Source organism: Tachypleus tridentatus, chromosome 10, assembly GCF_004210375.1.
Source record: "Tachypleus tridentatus isolate NWPU-2018 chromosome 10, ASM421037v1, whole genome shotgun sequence".
Taxonomy (NCBI): Eukaryota; Metazoa; Arthropoda; class Merostomata; order Xiphosura; family Limulidae; genus Tachypleus; species Tachypleus tridentatus.
Window position 1 is genome coordinate 180,828,702 of NC_134834.1, and position 18,705 is coordinate 180,847,406.

At 34.9% G+C, this 18,705-nt stretch overlaps 1 protein-coding gene across 3 annotated transcripts in view; it reads left to right on the forward strand.

Annotated features, from left to right (window-relative positions):
• LOC143231058 (teneurin-a-like) overlaps positions 1–18,705 on the forward strand; it is a 473,661-nt gene that overhangs the window by 110,054 nt on the left and 344,902 nt on the right. Inside the window, exon 2 of one of the 3 annotated variants that reach the window (XM_076465567.1) lies at positions 7,425–7,502. The exons of the other annotated variants lie outside the window; for them this stretch is intronic. The gene's annotated coding sequence lies outside the window, so the exon portion shown is untranslated. The remainder of the gene's footprint in view (positions 1–7,424; positions 7,503–18,705) is intronic. 3 annotated transcript variants of the gene reach the window in all.

Here is an 18,705-nt window from a genome sequence, read left to right on the forward strand (position 1 = left end):
CTTTTAGAAAAGAAATTAAAAAACATAATCATATAAGGTATAATTTCAAATGCCAACATGGATATTATAATAACAAACAAGCAAACCTTTCAGAATAAGAATATAAAAACATAATTATAAGACATATAATTGCAAATAGCAACATGGATATAATAATAACAAAAAAATTAACCTTTTAGAATAGGAATATAAAAACATAATTATAAGACGTATAATTTTAAGTGACAACATTGATGATAGTACAGCAGCAAAACTGACAAATAACAATTAATAGAATATTAAATAATCTGGCGCAAATCTTATAGCTGTAACAAAATTTTAAAAATGGGGCAGGAATATCATTTTTGGAAATATTTCTCCGCTTTCTGTTCTGCCCGAATGAGTTTTCTACACAAAACACAAAATACATCAATAATTGTATTTATTCAAATAATTTAATATATTAAATTGCAAAATTTTAATGCGCCTTAATCTATCAACATTACAAATGTTTTATTGTTGAGAATAAAACTGCTATATAAGCCGATAAAACGTTGTATAATAATGTTGTAGAAACTAATGAGGTATCACAATATTAACTGGTAATAAATCATTCAAAGGAAAAACGCTTGTACATTTCGCGTTGGGCCCGGCACGGCCAGCTGGGTTAAGGCGTTCGACTCGTAATCTGAGGGTCGCAGGTTCGAATCCCCGTCGCACCAAACATGCTCGCCCTTTTAGCCGTGGGAGCGTTATAATGTGACGGTCAATTCCATTATTCGTTGATAAAAGAGTACCCCAAGAGTTGGCGGTGGGTGATGATGACTAGCTGCCTTCCCTCTAGTCTTACACTGCTAAATTAGGGTTGGCTAGCGCAGACAGTCCTCGAGTAACTTTGCGCGAAATTCAAAAACAAACAAATAAACAAACATTTCGTGTCATTATTATTATTTTCTAAATCACGCCCCCTGTTGGATCAACAAGTTTGAGAACTTATAACACAAAAAAGTCTGCTTTCGAAACTCAAGGTTTACTGAACACATATAACTGCTGATGTGGCTTTAGGCTTAATAGCAAACAAACAAACAAAATTGTAAATCTCTGAAGCTGTTAGTGATTTTTATTTTATTTTATGAAAAAAAAATGTAACCATAATCCGTTTGTTTTTAAATCTCTGACTAACTATTTTTTCATTCAGTGTTCCCATTTTGGCAAGTTGAATTGTAAACATTTCTATGGGCCGTTCATTTAGTGAGTTATTTGACTGGAAATGTGAGCTTAAATTACATAATTAAGTCAGACAAGAATCATATAATGAGTACTATCTCATTGTGCGCTCTTTATGACTGTTAAGCGCTGTGCTAATTAAAGTGTATCCGGTATAAGTTTATGAATGATATTAGTTCTCGGTAATCGGTAAATGAAGTAATTCTAAGATATCATTTTAGTAATAATCATATGACACGTAGATCAGTTTCAAACTATATTTTCACATAAGTCATCTTATTTACAGTTCTGGTGTTTTAACTAAATTTCAAATTTCACTTCAACATACATAGAAGCTTAATGAAAATTATGTACTTTCAACTATTGCTAATTATTATACAATAGGACGAATGACGCACTAGGAAAACAGAAATATTAGGAGGTCTTACATTCAAATCTTTTAGACAGAAACAGCACAACGTATTAATTGGGGAGATATGAATAATTTACTACAATCTAAGGTATGTTAGGTACTCTAATTTATCTCAGACGAGTCCGCGATTTATTTAGTTATGTATCACTACTTGAAGTGGACTGGAATTTTAATTTTAATTTAGAAGTTCATAGAATGTCTATATGTACTAAATGTATAATATTTGCCAACAATATTGATATACACCAACTGTTTTCTGTTTAGCACAAATATATTTTAATATACAAACAACGATATAATTTGTAATAACGGTTATCACAAGTAGTTATTGTAACAATTATTTATAACAACAATACAATTTGTAATAACGGTTATTACAAGTAGTTATTATAAATAATGATTTATATACACAAGTTTTACAAACTTACGACCAATACTGTGTTTTCTATTGGGTCTGGAATAGTATATTCTATCGACGGTTCACGATGAGCGAATGAATTTCGAGTTGGTATCGGTACAGTTCGCTTAAAGGCAAGCTAGCTAGCTACTTCAGTGAACACATGTTAGTTTCTTATCGACGAAAATATCTAACATCCGATGTTAATTGTCTGAAGGGTTGTAATGTTCGAAGTCTATAAACGTTACTGGTAATATCTGTAGTTTTTCGATGAATAAGCGTCTATCATAGTTACAGCTACCAATATTTTTAGTATTTTAATTGCAGCAAACCAACAATATTAAACTGTTTCTCGGCGCGACGAATTATAAACTTTAGGCGAGGTTTCAGAAATTTTAGTTGGCAACAGTATTTGAATATACACTCCAGTGCTTTTGTAAAACATATATTGTTGATTCTTTCACCCAAGAATCTTCTACAAGTTTAGAGATTAGGCAGGACTTTCGCAATACACATTTAGCAATATAAGTTACATACATTTCTAAATATATACTTAACTAAAACAAACATCGACATTAAACTAAACATATATTAGTAACTCCATTACAGTTAACTGTTATAGACTTTGAACTTTGAAAACTTTGATCGAACACTTTTCGAACCTGTGTACTGCCTACCAAGCAGGTGGTCTACACTTTGTTTTTGTGAAAAATATTTCGATATGTTGTAAGTGGTTATGCCACTCACAAGTAACGTTGTTCAGTTGAGGAAGAACAAAAGTATATCTATGTTTTATTTAGACTGTAAACCTGTAAGTTTGTTTGTTTGCTTTTGAATTTCGCGTAAAGCTACACGAGGGCTACCTGCACTAGCCGTCTCTAATTTAGCAGTGTAAGACTAGAGGGAAGGAAGCTAGTCATCACCACCCACCGCCAACTCTTGGACTACTCTTTTACCAACGAATAGTGGGATTTATCGTAATATTATATTGCCCCCACAGCTGAAAGAACGAGCAACAAATAGAGATTCACAATGAAGAGTGAGGTTAATAAACGTAAATGTATATTTAGGTTGTCATATTCCGATCACACTATTCTGTAATTTCTCTTCAAATAATTTACACAGTATGCATATAAAATGAAACATTTTTATGGGTGACATAAAATTAATCTCGATACGATGAGAAACATGCAACATTAATACATTTAAAATACAACGCTAACATGTGGGGATTTGATTTATTGGCGGACAGCATTTAGATAGTTATTTATTAGCTTTGCGCTGGAAAGAAAAACCAAGCAAACTTGAAGAAACTTTAGAGAAACTATCATTCGTTCAAACAATAAAAAGGACAGGCTAAGGAAACAGTTACGAAGTTTTGTAATATCTTCTGAAACTAACAGAGCCTAAAACAGTGATATTGGTCATACTATCTCTGAACTTTTGCTGTAACTTTAAGCATTTAATGAATAAGGAAAAAATATGGTGAACTTAAATATCGATTTTTATGTTTCGCATGAACACAATATTATTTGGATTATTAACTGGCCCACAGTTCTGAGACATAATATGTACTGTGACTGCGAAATTAACATATACCAAATGCTGTCATAAAATTGAAACAAAAGCGAATCGTGAGATTCTGTCGTTAACTGTACTATAAAGCGCTTGGTGTCTGAGATTCTGTTGTTAACTGAGCTACAAAGCGCTTGGTGTCTGCGATTCTGTTGTTAACTGTGCTACAAAGCGCTTGGTGTCTGAGATTCTGTTTTTAACTGTGCTACAAAGCGCTTGGTGTCTGAAATTCTGTTTTAACTGTCTATAAAGCGCTTATCTGATATTTTGTTGTTAACTGTACTATAAAGCGCTTAATGTCTTTCTTAATGATACTGTAACTTTTACTGATCACGTGTTTTTAGTACTTCGCTCATTTTATTCCAACTAATAAAACACATAAGCTATTGTAATTGTATTCATTGTTATATTTATTGTAGATATTTGAGTGTAATAATTGTACCGTATTTTAGGATACTTAAAGTTTCACTTTCTCTGTTTACGTCTGATCAAAGAAGTTTCTACTCAATGTTTGTTTGTATGCTAAAAATACAAAGCTACACAACAGGCTGTCTGTGTTCTGCCCACATAGGGCATTTAAGCCCGACTCTTAGCGTTATATGCTGAGCCACTTCAAGGTAATCCCTGCACTCCAACTAAAATATAACGTTTATTAGAAACTGGTAGTCATTTCGTTTATTTTTCCAGAACTAATATAATAGCAAGAGTTTTATTTAAAAAAATAACGCATTCATTCATTCAGTAGAATACAGGTTGATTTTAAATTTTCGCAATTACTGGACTGAAAACCGAATAGAGAATATTGTTACATGTTTAGAAAAACCAGACAGGCGAAGTGCAATCCCCTTATCAGTTGGAGTGGGATTTTCACACTCTATGCCTGAGAATGTGTCAATATGGGCATGTTTGTTTTATCCTGTTTAGTTTTTCAATGGGTTCGTCACATAGTTTCATGTGTTTGTAATAATTCACGTAGACACACGTAGTTCTTTAGAGTACGTTTGAAAAATAAATCTCTCAACGTTTTTCTTCTTCCTTTGTTCAAGCACAGCAGATAAACTGAGAGTAATGCTCATTTGTCTAGCGTATTAACATCTGCGAATAATGTAATAAAAAAAACAATACGCTTATTTTATGGATAAGTGGTGATGTGACGTAGTGTACATGGAAATAATTATAACCGCTCGAACGTTTTGTAACTCTTGTGAACAATGTGAAATTAACCTTCAAATATTCTAATGTTTTCTATATCTTTCCCTACAGGTTGTGTCCACGTATTGCATTAAACCAAGTGATTCTATTTAACAGCTAGTTACACAATCCTAATGTAAAGAACAACAACAAAACATAATTAAGTAAAACGACTGTTTTTATATATACATAAAATACACAGACGGTCCCTTGTTCAGTGGGCTTACCGAGATTAATTGCAATGCTAATGATAATTCTATACAAGTTTTCTATGTCATTCCTGGGTTATTAAGGACCCTAAAGCGAATAATGTCGTGGTCTGACAAGCAAAACGGTGATTGGTTGCTTTAGAGCAAAACCACATTGAGCTATCTGCTGTGCCCACCGTGGGGAATCGAGCCTCGTATTTTAGCATTGTAAGTCCATAGGCTTACCGCTGTCCTTCTGTGGGTGAGGGGACACGCTATAATTTAAGTTGGAAAAATGTGTTTGACAACCGGATATTCTCCATCTAAGATCAAGCTACCCAGCAGTCAGAAAGTGCTTCTGTTTCAGAACATACCTTACTCGTTTTACATGTTATGTTTTTGTTTCGTTTTGTGTAGACCGTTAGACGAAGTATAACATTATTATGCCGTTTTTGTAATAGCGTATTTGTATTTCCTGCGTACCGATCTAGTATCACAAAATAATTTTGCCTGCATTTGAATATGCAAGGAACAAATATGGAGCAACATCACATCATGAAACTCTCTAATAACCATTTTTTAAATACTTATTGTCAATAATATTCGTGGTATTTGACATATTTTAAAATCGTTGATATGAAACATATATGAATGAAACTATGCCGCGATAGAATATATATATATATATATATATATATATATATATACGTGCATAGGAGTTTTCGCTGTGAGAAACATGTATTCAAGAACGGTCAGGATATAACTAAATTGACTTCTGAAATTGTTTTCAGAACTTTGAAACAGACATGGATTTACTTTTTCCACGAAACAGTCTGGCTTAAATGGCACGTCAATTTCGTCTTCAGATAAGAATACGTAAAGCCTAGTTTTAAGATTTCACAATCACCGGTTCCGGTTGTTCGACCAACGTCGATGTTCGACTGTAAAAATTTTCGATAATCCTGGAATAGGATGGTAGAATGTGACTGGTCTGTGCCATTTTTTTATTTACCAGTTCTGAAACTATTTAAGTAGGTTCAGATTGTAGCTAGTAAACTATACAGGTGAAGGTACAGAATACAAGACTTAAGTAAACTTATACAACATATAGCGTGATATGATTTGTTTTTTGGAATTTCGCGCAAAGCTACACGAAGGCTATCAGCGCTAGCCGTTCCTAATTTAGTAGTCTAAGACTAGAGGGAAGGCAGCTGGTCATTACCACCCACCCTCAACTACTACTCTTTTATCAACGAATAGTGGGATTGACCGTCACTTTATAACGCCTCCACGGCTGAGAGGGCGGGTATGTTTGGTGCAATAGGGGCTTGAACCCGTGACCCTTAGATTACGAGTCGAACGCCTTAACCCACCTGGCCATGCTATTCCCATGGTACGATAATTACCAATGAATCAGGAACTAATTGACTCAGGATCGTTTACGTAAGATTTTCATGAATAACATTTTTTAGAAATAATTATGGAAACTATTTTTGAAGAACCTCACCCATCAAGGCAGTATCACATAAGTATCTTGAAGAACCTTCCCCATCAGGTCAGTATCACATGAGCATCTTGAAGAACCTCACCCATTAGGTCAGTATCACATGAATATCTTGAAGAACCTACCTCATCAGATCAGTAACACATGATACATATTAATAACTGTAAATTTTAGTTTTGGGTGGTACATGTGAAAGACGACGTTCATCTCACAAGCTAATGTACTAATCCACAAATCGAATAACACCAGCAAAGAATATTATTGTACAAGTGATGCACACTCACGTCTGCGCAAACGATGCGCACCAAGTGACTCATTTTTGATTTTTTTAAACTTGATACAACACTTGGCTAAGTAAGAAATCATGTTTTATTTGGGATAAAGGGCAGGAATAAATTGTGCTTCAGTATACTTAACATATCAGACAATTACTGTCACTAGGAACCAGCGTCAACAATGTCAACAAACTTTAGTATTTAGTGATACAAATTATTGACAGCTTTTCCCTTTATCTAAAATTTGATGTGTTTGTGTATATAATAAATAGGAAAACAAAGGTTGTATAGTCAAATAAAGTTGCATATAATTTTAGTTTGAACATTATTATCTGTATACAGTTTCATAGTAAGTGTTACGTATTATAATTTATCCCGGACAAGCGTCCAATTTATTAAGTTACATATGTTACATATTACAAGTTCAAACAACCGGCAATTTTAACTTGAATTTAGAAGTTAATTTAATGTCGATATCTATCAGATTTATGATATTTGCCGACAAGATTGACACACACAATTTCATTTCTTATCACAAATATATTTTAACATACAAACAACAATAAAAATTATAATAACGATTATTACAAATAATGGTTTATATACAACAGTTTTACAAATTTGCAAACAATACCGAGTAGTCAGTCTGGTCTGAAATTGAATCTTTTATTGACAGTTCACGATGAGCGAATTAATTGTATGCTGATACGCAGGCACGCTTTACTTGATGGGAAAGAAGCTAGCTTCCTCACACGTGAGTTTTTCCCGACGATTATATATATATATAATGTAATGTCTTCATTAGACCGAGGCTTATAGTATACTGACTGTAGCAAACCAACAACAATAGTAAACTGTCTCCTGACGCAAAGAGTTATTAACTTTAGGCAAGGTTCTCAAAAGTTCAGTTGGCCCAACAATATTGGTATTTACGTAAGGTTACACATTGTTGATTCTTACACTCGAGAATCTTCTACAAATATCAAGAATAAGCAGGACTTTCGAAATACACATGTACATTTCTATATATATATTAAACTGAAGTAAACACAATGAGTAAAATAATTACATAATAGTAAATCCGTTACATAAGTCACTTCAAAATTTATTCCACCAGAGACTCGCTGCAGTTTTAATATTTTGAATAAGAGAGAATCGTCAATCGTTGGAGCATTTGAAATGATTTAAGACGAAATTAGAGTAAATTAACCTATGTGACCTTGGACGTGGTCAAATACATCAATCAAAAGGGTTTAATCTCTCAAGTAAAAACTGTAATTTGATCTCAAATCGGTCAAGAGTTGACGGAGCAATGAGACAAAAGTTTGTACTTAAAAACAAACAAACACACTCGGAGCCGTTCCTTGAGCCTCTATGTCGCAAACAAAAATAGAAGGAAATAAAATAGTGTGCCCTATGATTTTGATGATTGTGGCAGATAAAAGGCTGATCTTAAATACTATTTTTACAAACTTTTAAGTTGAAATTCTTAATAAAATAGTCGAAATGAATGCGGTAAAACTGTGCAGTACAGCGCAATTTCATTTCAAAATGATTAAAAACAACAATTTCTGTTGCTTCGATAACCTCAGCGTTTTAACCACAACGCTGAGTTCCTTTCAGATCAATGTTTGACTGCAAAAGACCCAACTCAGCTTATACGTTATGGAATTGAACTTTGTGTTATATTACAAACCTTTAAATTAAAGGCAGCATCGAACTGCAAAGAAGAAACCGATTGCAGTAAAGTGCAACTTTAGCCACGTTTGTTAATCCTACTGTGCTTACATTAAAAGAAAAAATCGGCAGTTTAGTTGTAGAATTTTAATTTTTTAAATATACAAGAACAAACGGAACAGGACAAAGGTACTTATTTTCTTTGGTGAAAAATGCTTTTAATGTTTACTTCCTTATTATTACCAAAATAAAAAAGTATAATTTCAAAATACTAAATTAGTTATGCTAATCCAATTAAGTACTGAAAAGGTCTTCTTATGCATAAGTTCAATTACAATAAGCCTAGTAAAAACGTGGTGAACTGCACGAATGAATTTTATTTCGTGACATCACCAATAAAATTTTAGTTAAAACACAATATAAGTGCTATAGTGCTATAACAACAAATACCCACTAAGGTATATTAGCATCATTTGATGCTTAAATACCTCGAAAAAAATATTTTTGTTTCTGTTTTGCTTTAATTCTTACTCGATGTTTTGCGTTATCTCACGAGCAGACATGATAGTAATAATGACTGATTAATTAAATATATTTGAAGATTTTTTTATATTACTACTGACATTGTACAAGTAACACAGAGCTATTCCGAAATTTGTTACCGTTTTGAACACGTAATCAATGTCACTTTGTCTTTCACTTATTTTAAGTCATAACAATAAGACGTAAGATAAACAACTCTTAGTTACGACCTCATTTTGAAAGGTGATTCAGAATCAGCATATAAAGTAAGATTTTTCATCATTAGCAAATATTTTGTACTCAATCATATATAAAATTAAGCCTAGTTGTTTCCAAAATATAGTGGTTAGGTAACGGAATACAATGATATCCACGTGATGCATTGAGGTATAATTTATATAGGGAAATCTGGTTATGAAAGGAAAATCCTAAACAAAGTCATTGCGTTGATGAGATTGGGCCTGGCATAGCCAGGTGTTTAGGACACTGGACTTGCAATCTGAGGGTTGCAAGTTCAAATCCCCGTCACACCAAACATGCTCGCCCTTTCAGTCGTGGAGGCGTTATAATATAACGGTCAATCCAATTATTGGTTGGTAAAAGAATAGCCCAAGAGTTGGCGGTAAGTGATGACAACTAGCTGCCTTCTCTGTACTGTTACACTGCTAAATTAGGGACAGCTAGCGCAGATAGCCCTCGTGTAGCCTTCCGTGAAATTCAATAAGAAAAAATTGACAAGATTGGCTACTTTTTTAAAATTAAATTGATTATTGTGTCGCATGCATTTTCATAACATTTTATGTTTCCTTAACCTAGTGGTAGTAATCAACATAATTTTTACGATGTTCATAGTGTAATTTTATTTTTCAACAAACGAAGCGAAGATATAGTGCAGGGATGCGATAAAGTGAACAAACGAGAAAAAACACAATACGTATACTTCAGGTTTTCGAAACCTTTTTAATCTACTCACAAACAATAATAATCAGGTTTGGGTTGTTTGCTTTTAATTTCGCGCAAAGCTACTTGGGGGCTATCTGCGCTAGCCATTCCTAATTCAGCAGTGTAAGACTAGTAGAGGGAAGGCAGCTAGTCATCACCACCTACCGCCAACTCTTGGGCTATTCTTTTACCAACCAATAGTTGGATTGACCGTTATATTATAACGTCCCCACGGTTGAAAGGGCGAGCATGTTTGGTGTGACGGGGATTCAAACCCGCGACCCTCATGTTACGAGTCGAGTGCTTTATCCACCTGGCCATGCTGGACCGTAATAACAAGGATTAAGTTATAACTATATCAGTTCCTCTGTGGCTCAGCCGTAAGTCTGAAGACTTAAAATGCTAAAACTATGTTTCGATACCTGTGGTGGGCATAGCGGAAAACTTATTGAGTAGTTTTGCACTTAACAACAAACCAAATAAATATATCAGGGGGTTATAGTTTATTTATAGACCGACCTCAGATATTGTTTATTTATTTATTTTATGGTTAAGTACAGATATACAAAACAGGCTACTTGTGATGTGTCCACCACATGTATAGAAACCCGATTTTAGTGTTATAAACTCAAACACTGTCTTACCACTGAGTCAGTGGCAGTGATAATTAATGTTAACTAATGTGCTTTTTACTGAAGAAAGTTTTTGTGTTACATTCGCGGGGTTTTAACATCAGTAGAATAAAGTAAAAGTATCATGGGGTTTTCAGCATCATCTCAAACTGTGGACCTTCGTGTGTGTTTAGAGCGTGACAAGCAACTACAGACATAACAAAACATGGTATCATGCTCACCGTAACAAAACATAACTCTGAAAGACGTCTGCGTCCATACACAGACCAAATCTCTGTAGGGGTAGATAGGGCTAAAATTTCGATGTGCATTGGAATTCAAATGTTTTCTGTTGCTAAGAGACATCTTCCAGCAATAAATTCACACACACAACAAGAGTGGGAAGAAGGAATATGGGAAGACTGTTCACTGTGATCAAAGTTTTAGTTGGGTCCCGTTATTATCCCATCGCAGACCACTTTAGGTCAACACACGCTATTTCACAAATAAGCTGGACTTTATTGTTCTGAACAGCGAGGAAAACAGTAAATTTACGTTTCTGGCCTGTTGTTCACTTGTGTGTACTAAACACAACTGCGCTTCGATTTTTTATGTGTGTATATGTTTCTCTGTTGTTTTTTGCTCTTTCAAAAATATGTCGAGTATTTTCTTCCTGTCAAGCGCTTTCTTCGATATTTGCCGCGTTAAATAAATACGTGTGGGTGTATTATGTATATACTGTATTCATGTGTAACTATTGTTGTTTGATTTATAAGTGCACCGTTTTTCTCGTTTACTGCTTATTAAATAGACACATGTGTAGTGTAGATTTTTTGAAATTAAAAAAAAGGTCTCAAATAGAGAAAATACGCTGTGTATTTTTCAATCAAGTTTAATTCCGTATTTGTCGATTTATAGAACGATACTTTATACTCATGAAACAATGCCTGATTTTACCCTTCATCTTATATCTAGGTTCAAAAATAATTTCAGTGAAAACTCTTCTCTTAATAACATATTTAACCAGAATTTATTTATCTCACTTGCTACTTGCAATTAATTAAGACATTTCTATTTGAAATGTATTGGTCTCATCCATCATTCTAGAATATTACTAGTATTATATCAGAAAAGTTACTTTTTCTAACGTACAATAGTTTTGTAAACATATTTTTATAATAAATTGGTTTATTTTGAATTTCGCGCAAAGCTACACAAGAGATATTTGCGCTAGCCGTCCCTAATTTAGCGGTGTAAGACTAGAAGGAAGGCAACTAGTCATCACCACCCTCCGCCAGCTTTTGGGCTACACTTTTATCAACAAATAGTGGGATTGACTGTCACATTATCACGCCCCCACGTCTGAAAGGGCGAGCATGTTTCATGTGACGGGGTTTCGAACCCGCGACCCTCAGATTACGAGTCGAGGGCTTTAACCACCTGGCCATGCTGTGCCTAGTTCAACTGTGATGAAAATTTGTAACGTTGTTTATTACACATCTGTGACTTAAGTTATTCTGCATTCAGATGTCTGTAGAGCTTGAAGACCACACTTGTGGTTATACTGATTACTTCAGAGCGCACTTTAGCACAGTTAAAACAATTCTAAGAATTACTTTACAAAACTAACATTTTACTATTGCTTTACCGAGCTTCATAGAAATACACTCAATTTGCTAACAAACAAAAAAAAAAAAAAAAAAACAACTTCAACTTCGTCTTAACGGGGAATCGTCTTATACGCGAACAAATACAGTGACCTTTATATTCAAAGATAAACTTTCCGGTTGACATGTTACTTTTAGATAGTATTATATGCTTGTTTTAGTCTTTCGTCAACCTATAAGCGTATGAAACGAAATTAACTCTAACATCTCATCAGGATTGATTTCTGACTGAAACGAAGTAATAGGATCAATAAGCAGTGTAATATGCAAACAAGTTTATTTTTTTTTTACAAGTATATAGGGTACGTACATATCGGGCCCGGCATGGCCAGGTGGTTAAGGCACTAGTTTCGTAATCTGAGGATCGTGGGTTTGAATCCCCGTCGCACTAAACATGCTCGCCCTTTCAGCAGTGGGTGTGTTATAATGTTCGATAAATCCCACTATTTTCATTGGCAAAAGAATAGTCCAAGCGTTAGCGGTGGGTGGTGATAACTAGCTGCCTTCCCTCTAGTCTTACACTGCTAAATTAGGGACGGCGAGTGCAGATAGCCCCTGAGTAGCTTTGCGCGAAATCTAAAACAAACAAACAAATAAAGGTACAAATAGTTCTAGTTATAATGATGCGCTTAAACTAGAATAAAAGTACCAAGTAAAGTAACCCACCTTAGGTTTTATATCAAATTAGTACAAGTCGACCACAATACGTTTTTGAAAGTATTAGTTGTCACAGTGATTACTACCTGTAGTGGGACGTTGAATTAAATTAGTTCATTGTATTATATTATGTCATACTATGTGAACACAAAGCGCAACATAGGTATGGTACCTTTCTCTCTTCTCTCTGGCTGAATGAGGTACTTGCCCAAAACAACACAAACATCGATTTCTAAACAAAGGAAGTAAAACTAAACGTTTCACGTACAGGTAAAGATAATGTACATTAAAAATGATGTACGTTCAGTTCAGTTCAATTGTATTTTTAAGTTTATAGTTACTTTGTGTTTTGTTTTTATTTTATTTTTACAAAGTTACACTGTGTACGTTTATAGGGTTAGTTCATTATTGCTATAAGCTCTAGTGCTAAGATTTAATTACATTAGAGTTGTTGTGGGTTGAATTGTAAGTACAAGTGCAGAATTATCAATGATATCTGAGTTAAGTTACTTTAGGTTTAATTCATGTTCATTGTACCAAGTCTGAAGCAGAGAATAATTTATTGACCAGACATAACCACCTGGAACCTAGCATCATTTGGGGAGATGAATCTCTTGATATGGGATCAAAGGCCAGCACAACATTGATCTACATGCTGTACTAGATAGTGTCACGTTTACTGGTAGGTTAACAGATAGTTAAGCAGATTTCGCCATACACCGTTACTGGAGAGCGGAAACAACCCGGATATACCTTGTTGGAAGTTAAAACCGGAGATGCTTCGTACGACACTCTGGCAAACAGGTTTGTATACCCATTTCATTTCTGCACGACAGCAACATCCGCTATGAGTATTATAACACCTCTCGTTGGAACAAACACTATTGCAAGCTAGAGACTATGCAGATAGCTTATCCGCAGTTACCTTCACAAATCCGAATCACCTACTTGAGCTGTTTGACAAGACTTTTATGTGTTTATTGGCAGAAGGATTCAATATGTCTGACACCCCACGTGGGTTGTAGGTAAGAACACTAATGGTAACGGTTTGAATTCTGATAATCACAGTATAGCCATAAATTCTTATGCTGCTAAACTTGAGTGAACCAATGAGAATCGATGGGTGTCCGTGTAATATAGGATCTTGCATGAAACTTGCTTTTGTTAACCCTACCATGAGTGTCATCTCTACCTAGCGTAGAAGATATAACGTCTGCAACGGTTACTTTATATGTGAGGTGCACGTGAAGATCGCAAGAGAAGATGGTGCAAAACAATGTAGAAAAACTACGTGGTTGCAAAGCTTTCTGGCAACATTCGTCAAGTATTTTTCCATCATATAGCTAACTTAAATCAATAAGTTCTGTAAAAGAATCATCCTCTAGTGGTAGAATAGTAATACTGATCAACCTTGGAAGATACACAGTCGAGTGCAAGCCGAATTCATGAGAATAAGAAACGGTCCGTCTTGAGCAGATAATTCATAAATAGGATTTGTGTTTCCTCCATCCAATCGTCTTCCATAGCATGTGACATGAAATCAAAAGAATTACGCAGAAAGTTCTATCTTATAAATACCTTATTTTGGTGCTTCCACAAGCTTTGTAGAGCTCAATAACTAAAAAATAAAAAAACATGGACATGTCAGTCGTTCAATTTGGTGATGATACCCAACTCTGTACAAATGAAGGTAAAAGTAAGGCCATCATGGGTATGTTTATTAATATATGTGCTCATGGTTACATGCAGGACGGCTTAAACTATAGCAAAATCACACAGTTGTCTGAGCTACAACCATATGAAGATATGGAGGCCATCTTTAGTTTAAATGAGTTACAAATAAATATATCTGAAGATGAAATTAAAGGTACAGATGTTATAGTAATCTCCATCAGAATCAAATTTGTTTAACATATCTGAGAAATAGTTAGCATTACTCAAAAATGGAATAAAATCTTCTTCTTTTTTAATTTTACAAACTCATCAAATTTTTAGTCCCTAAACGTTATTAGATAGGACCCAGAATCAATGCTGCCATCATCATCTGGAAGTGAAATATAGCTTAATGCAGAAGAATTTTCAGCTGATGCATAAAAAGGCTTTCAGGTTTGTCAGAACACCTTGAAAGTAGCCTTAGATTTAAAAGATAACTATGATAGAATGCACGTGCCGTATATTGTTGACGAATGCTCAGGCTATGGTACAATATATGTAAGATGGACCTAAAGTTGTTACCAGAAGCTAAGAATCAGATTGGATCACTACAAACATTGGTATATTACAAGTATCATCAGTATCTTTAGTCCTTTCCAACATCTACACTATGCATTAAGCTCACATTGTCAGTTCAATCAGCTGCCACTCGCTAACTTTTGTTGACGATATTCTGATGTATAACAGAGACTCTAAGAAAGCTGAAATTGAAAGAAAGGTGCATATATACCTTATCAATGGGAAGCAACTGGTACAATGGTACAGAAATAGTAAACAGTTCTGCCAAGGCCACAGCTGTATTTTGCATATGCAATAACAGATATGTAGTTGATGCCAAACTATTACCATTTCTTGCAGACACTGCTATTCATGTAAAAGATGCACTAAAGTACCTGTAAGTAGCCTTTGATAGACAACCCAACCCTACCAGCCACATTAACATCATGATAAAAAAAGAAATCAATGCACTCAGTGTTGTAGCAGATAACATCATTTGCTTATATTTGACTAAAGTCTTATCTATTTAATTCTGTATTATTCACTACTGGCAACTAGTATTAGTGCACAACAGCTAGAAAATGTTGAAAATATACAAAATATTTATTTAAGACTGGTCACTTCAGTCTTCAGCCACCCCATCAAAGCTCCACTAGACCTCAAAACCTTAACCTGCATCACAGAAAACCAACATTACTCACAAGCAAAATTCCGCCACTAAAGTTTTTCAGTGTAAGGACCACATAGTTCGTTATCGAGCCAAATTCTTTTCAGCTGGAACATTCCAGTTTTGTGATGATGCTATAAACACAAATCAAGCAAGTCTAGCAGGTACCAAAGAAGGCATTTATGGGTAAACGAGTTCTATACAGCCACTGCTAATATAAGCTATTAACACAAAAAACCACCCTTCCCCATGTGTAATAAATATATATTGACATTCGAAGCTGTGGAGATCAACCTAGACATAAAATGTATTTATTTATTTTGATGGAGGGCGACAACATCGCTTTAAAAATTGTGGTGGTTAATCACCTGTAATCATAGCCAAATATGGTTCCCACAACAAAAACAGCAAACGAACTTGTTGGCAGTCACCACCTTACAACATGCTGCATAAAGCTAATGGAGTATTCAAGTTCACAAAATTGGCACAAAGTTGTAGCTGGAAGTCATAAAACAAGAGTTCCTCAGAACTGCTAAACGTAATAAAAAACAAGCAGAAATAATACTCAACCTAATACTTGTAACTAATTTACAGTAGCTATTGCATAAAAAACAAAATGTCTGGTCAGTGTTTAGCTGGATGGCAGAAAGAAGACCATCTAAATGTATGTACCACACCACGCAAGAGGAAAATCTGAAGAGGAGTTTGACAAACTGACAAAAGAGGCCACTTTATCAAATATAGTACAACTCTACTGTTGGAATATCGACACCTAAGAAGACCTTCATCAACATTCAAAATGAATTAATTTGATTTGTTTTGAATTTCGCGCAAAGCTACACGAGGGCTATCTGCTCTAGTCGTCCCTAATTTAGCAGTGTAAGACTAGAGAAAAGGCAGCTAGTCGGCATTACCCACCGCCAACTCTTTGGCTACTCTTTTACTAATGAATAGGGGGATTCACCGTAACATTATAACGTTCCCACGGCTGAAAGGGCGATCATGTCTGGTACGATGGGGATTCGAACTCGCGATCCTCAGGTTAACCACCTGGCTATGCCGGACCTCAGAGGGAACTACTCTGTTGGTAAACATATTGCAGTATGGTGTAACAATGAAAAGAAAGGGTGGGAAATGATTAGAACAGTATACTGGCAATAGGCTTCTGGTAGCGTTACTAAAATAATTATCTTGTAGTTCTTGTATAGCAGCTGGTCTTTAAATGAAAGAGCAATAGCTGTCAGTGTAAACTCAATGAGTGAAATAACTCATGATGACAATGTTGCATCAGTGTTTATTCTAGAATACCTACATCAATCCTTTTATTTAATTAGTTATGCCATCATTTAATGACATTGCTTAATGTTGTTTGTCTGGTAATAAACTTATCGGAATTGCCTTTTTGAATTCCTCTTATGACAGAGTGCCATTTGTTGTTCTAGAAACACACACGATTTTGGTACTCGCTGTTATTAAAGTCATGAAACTGGGATAAACCCAAACTGTATAAAAGCCGAGTTTTTTTATTGTTTTGTTTATAGAAGGGTTACCAGATTTCGTGTTAAAACAAAAGACATTCTGATAAAGAGCCCATTCTGTTAAACTAAATTAACATGTTTTACTGCAAAAAGAAGTCATCTCTAAATGATGTCCGGCTACAAAGATGCAAAAGTGAGCAAATTAGTCAGATTATCTTCCTATTTCACACAACGAGTACCGCATTCAGCTTCCTCACAGCTGTAATTAAGTCTCTTTAACCCTTCCTCGGTCCTCTTTTTCGATAGAACTCGCGAAAACCGCGGAGAAAACGGGGTTATGAACCCGAGGAATCAGATCTTATATTGAATTATAGTATGAAAAATCACTACTATACTTTCTGTATAATTGTTGTTTTTCACCCCCTCATAACCTGAAAACTACTGCGATTTAGTTCACAAAGGAGTCCAAATCTCTGTATACAACGGAAAATAAATTCACAACTTTAAACTTTTATTTTTAAGAATGTAGAAAAGAGTTACGTGACAATTAACTTACCAACATGTCTTTCTGACTCTTAAACTGGATATCAAAAACTGTTACATTGTAAAAAATATAATAAATATGGTTGTTGGTTGTTTTGAATTAAGCACTAAGCTACACAATGGACTATCTGTGTTCTGCCCACCACGGGTATAGAAATCCGGATTTTAGAGTTGTAAGTCCGCAGACATACCGCTGAGCCATTGGGGGGCTCATAAATATGAATCGTAAATGTTATCCCCTTTTACTATATGATGGACCGTTTGTGATTTTTGTGTTACTAAAATTAAACGGCCTGGCATGGCCTAGCGCGTAAGGGATGCGACTCGTAATCCGAGGGTCGCGGGTTCGCGCCCGCGTCGCGCCAAAAATGCTCGCCCTCCCAGCCGTGGGGGCATTATAATGTTACGGTCAATCCCACTATTCGTTGGTAAAAGAGTAGCCCAAGAGTTGGCGGTGGGTGGTGATGACTAGCTGCCTTCCCTCTAGTCTTACACTGCTAAATTAAGGACGGCTAGCACAGATAGCCCTCGAGTAGCTTTGTGCGAAATTCCAAAACAAACAAACAAACTAAAATTAAGGACGTCTTGAACAGTTTTGTTTTTTCCTTGTTAAGCACAAAGCTACACAATGATCTTTCTGCACTGTCTTTAACCTAGGAATCGAACTCTGAAGTTTATCGCTATATGCTTTTACACCTTGACATTGTAATTTATCTCTCGTAATAAATATTGACAATAGGCAATTATTTTATCTATTAACAGATAAAAATGAAATAATTTATATTCCCTAAAGTCGAGTATATATGTGTGTATTCGTATGTGTATTCTAACGTATAATTAAAAAACAATTAACCATATATAAACTATAAAATAGCGTAAAAATGCTATTTTTCTAACGTTTACTTGAATGGGTGGGCAGGAATTACTAAAAAATAGAAGTTAAGGTATGCATACATATTGCTGAGTTTAATTGTTAGTAATT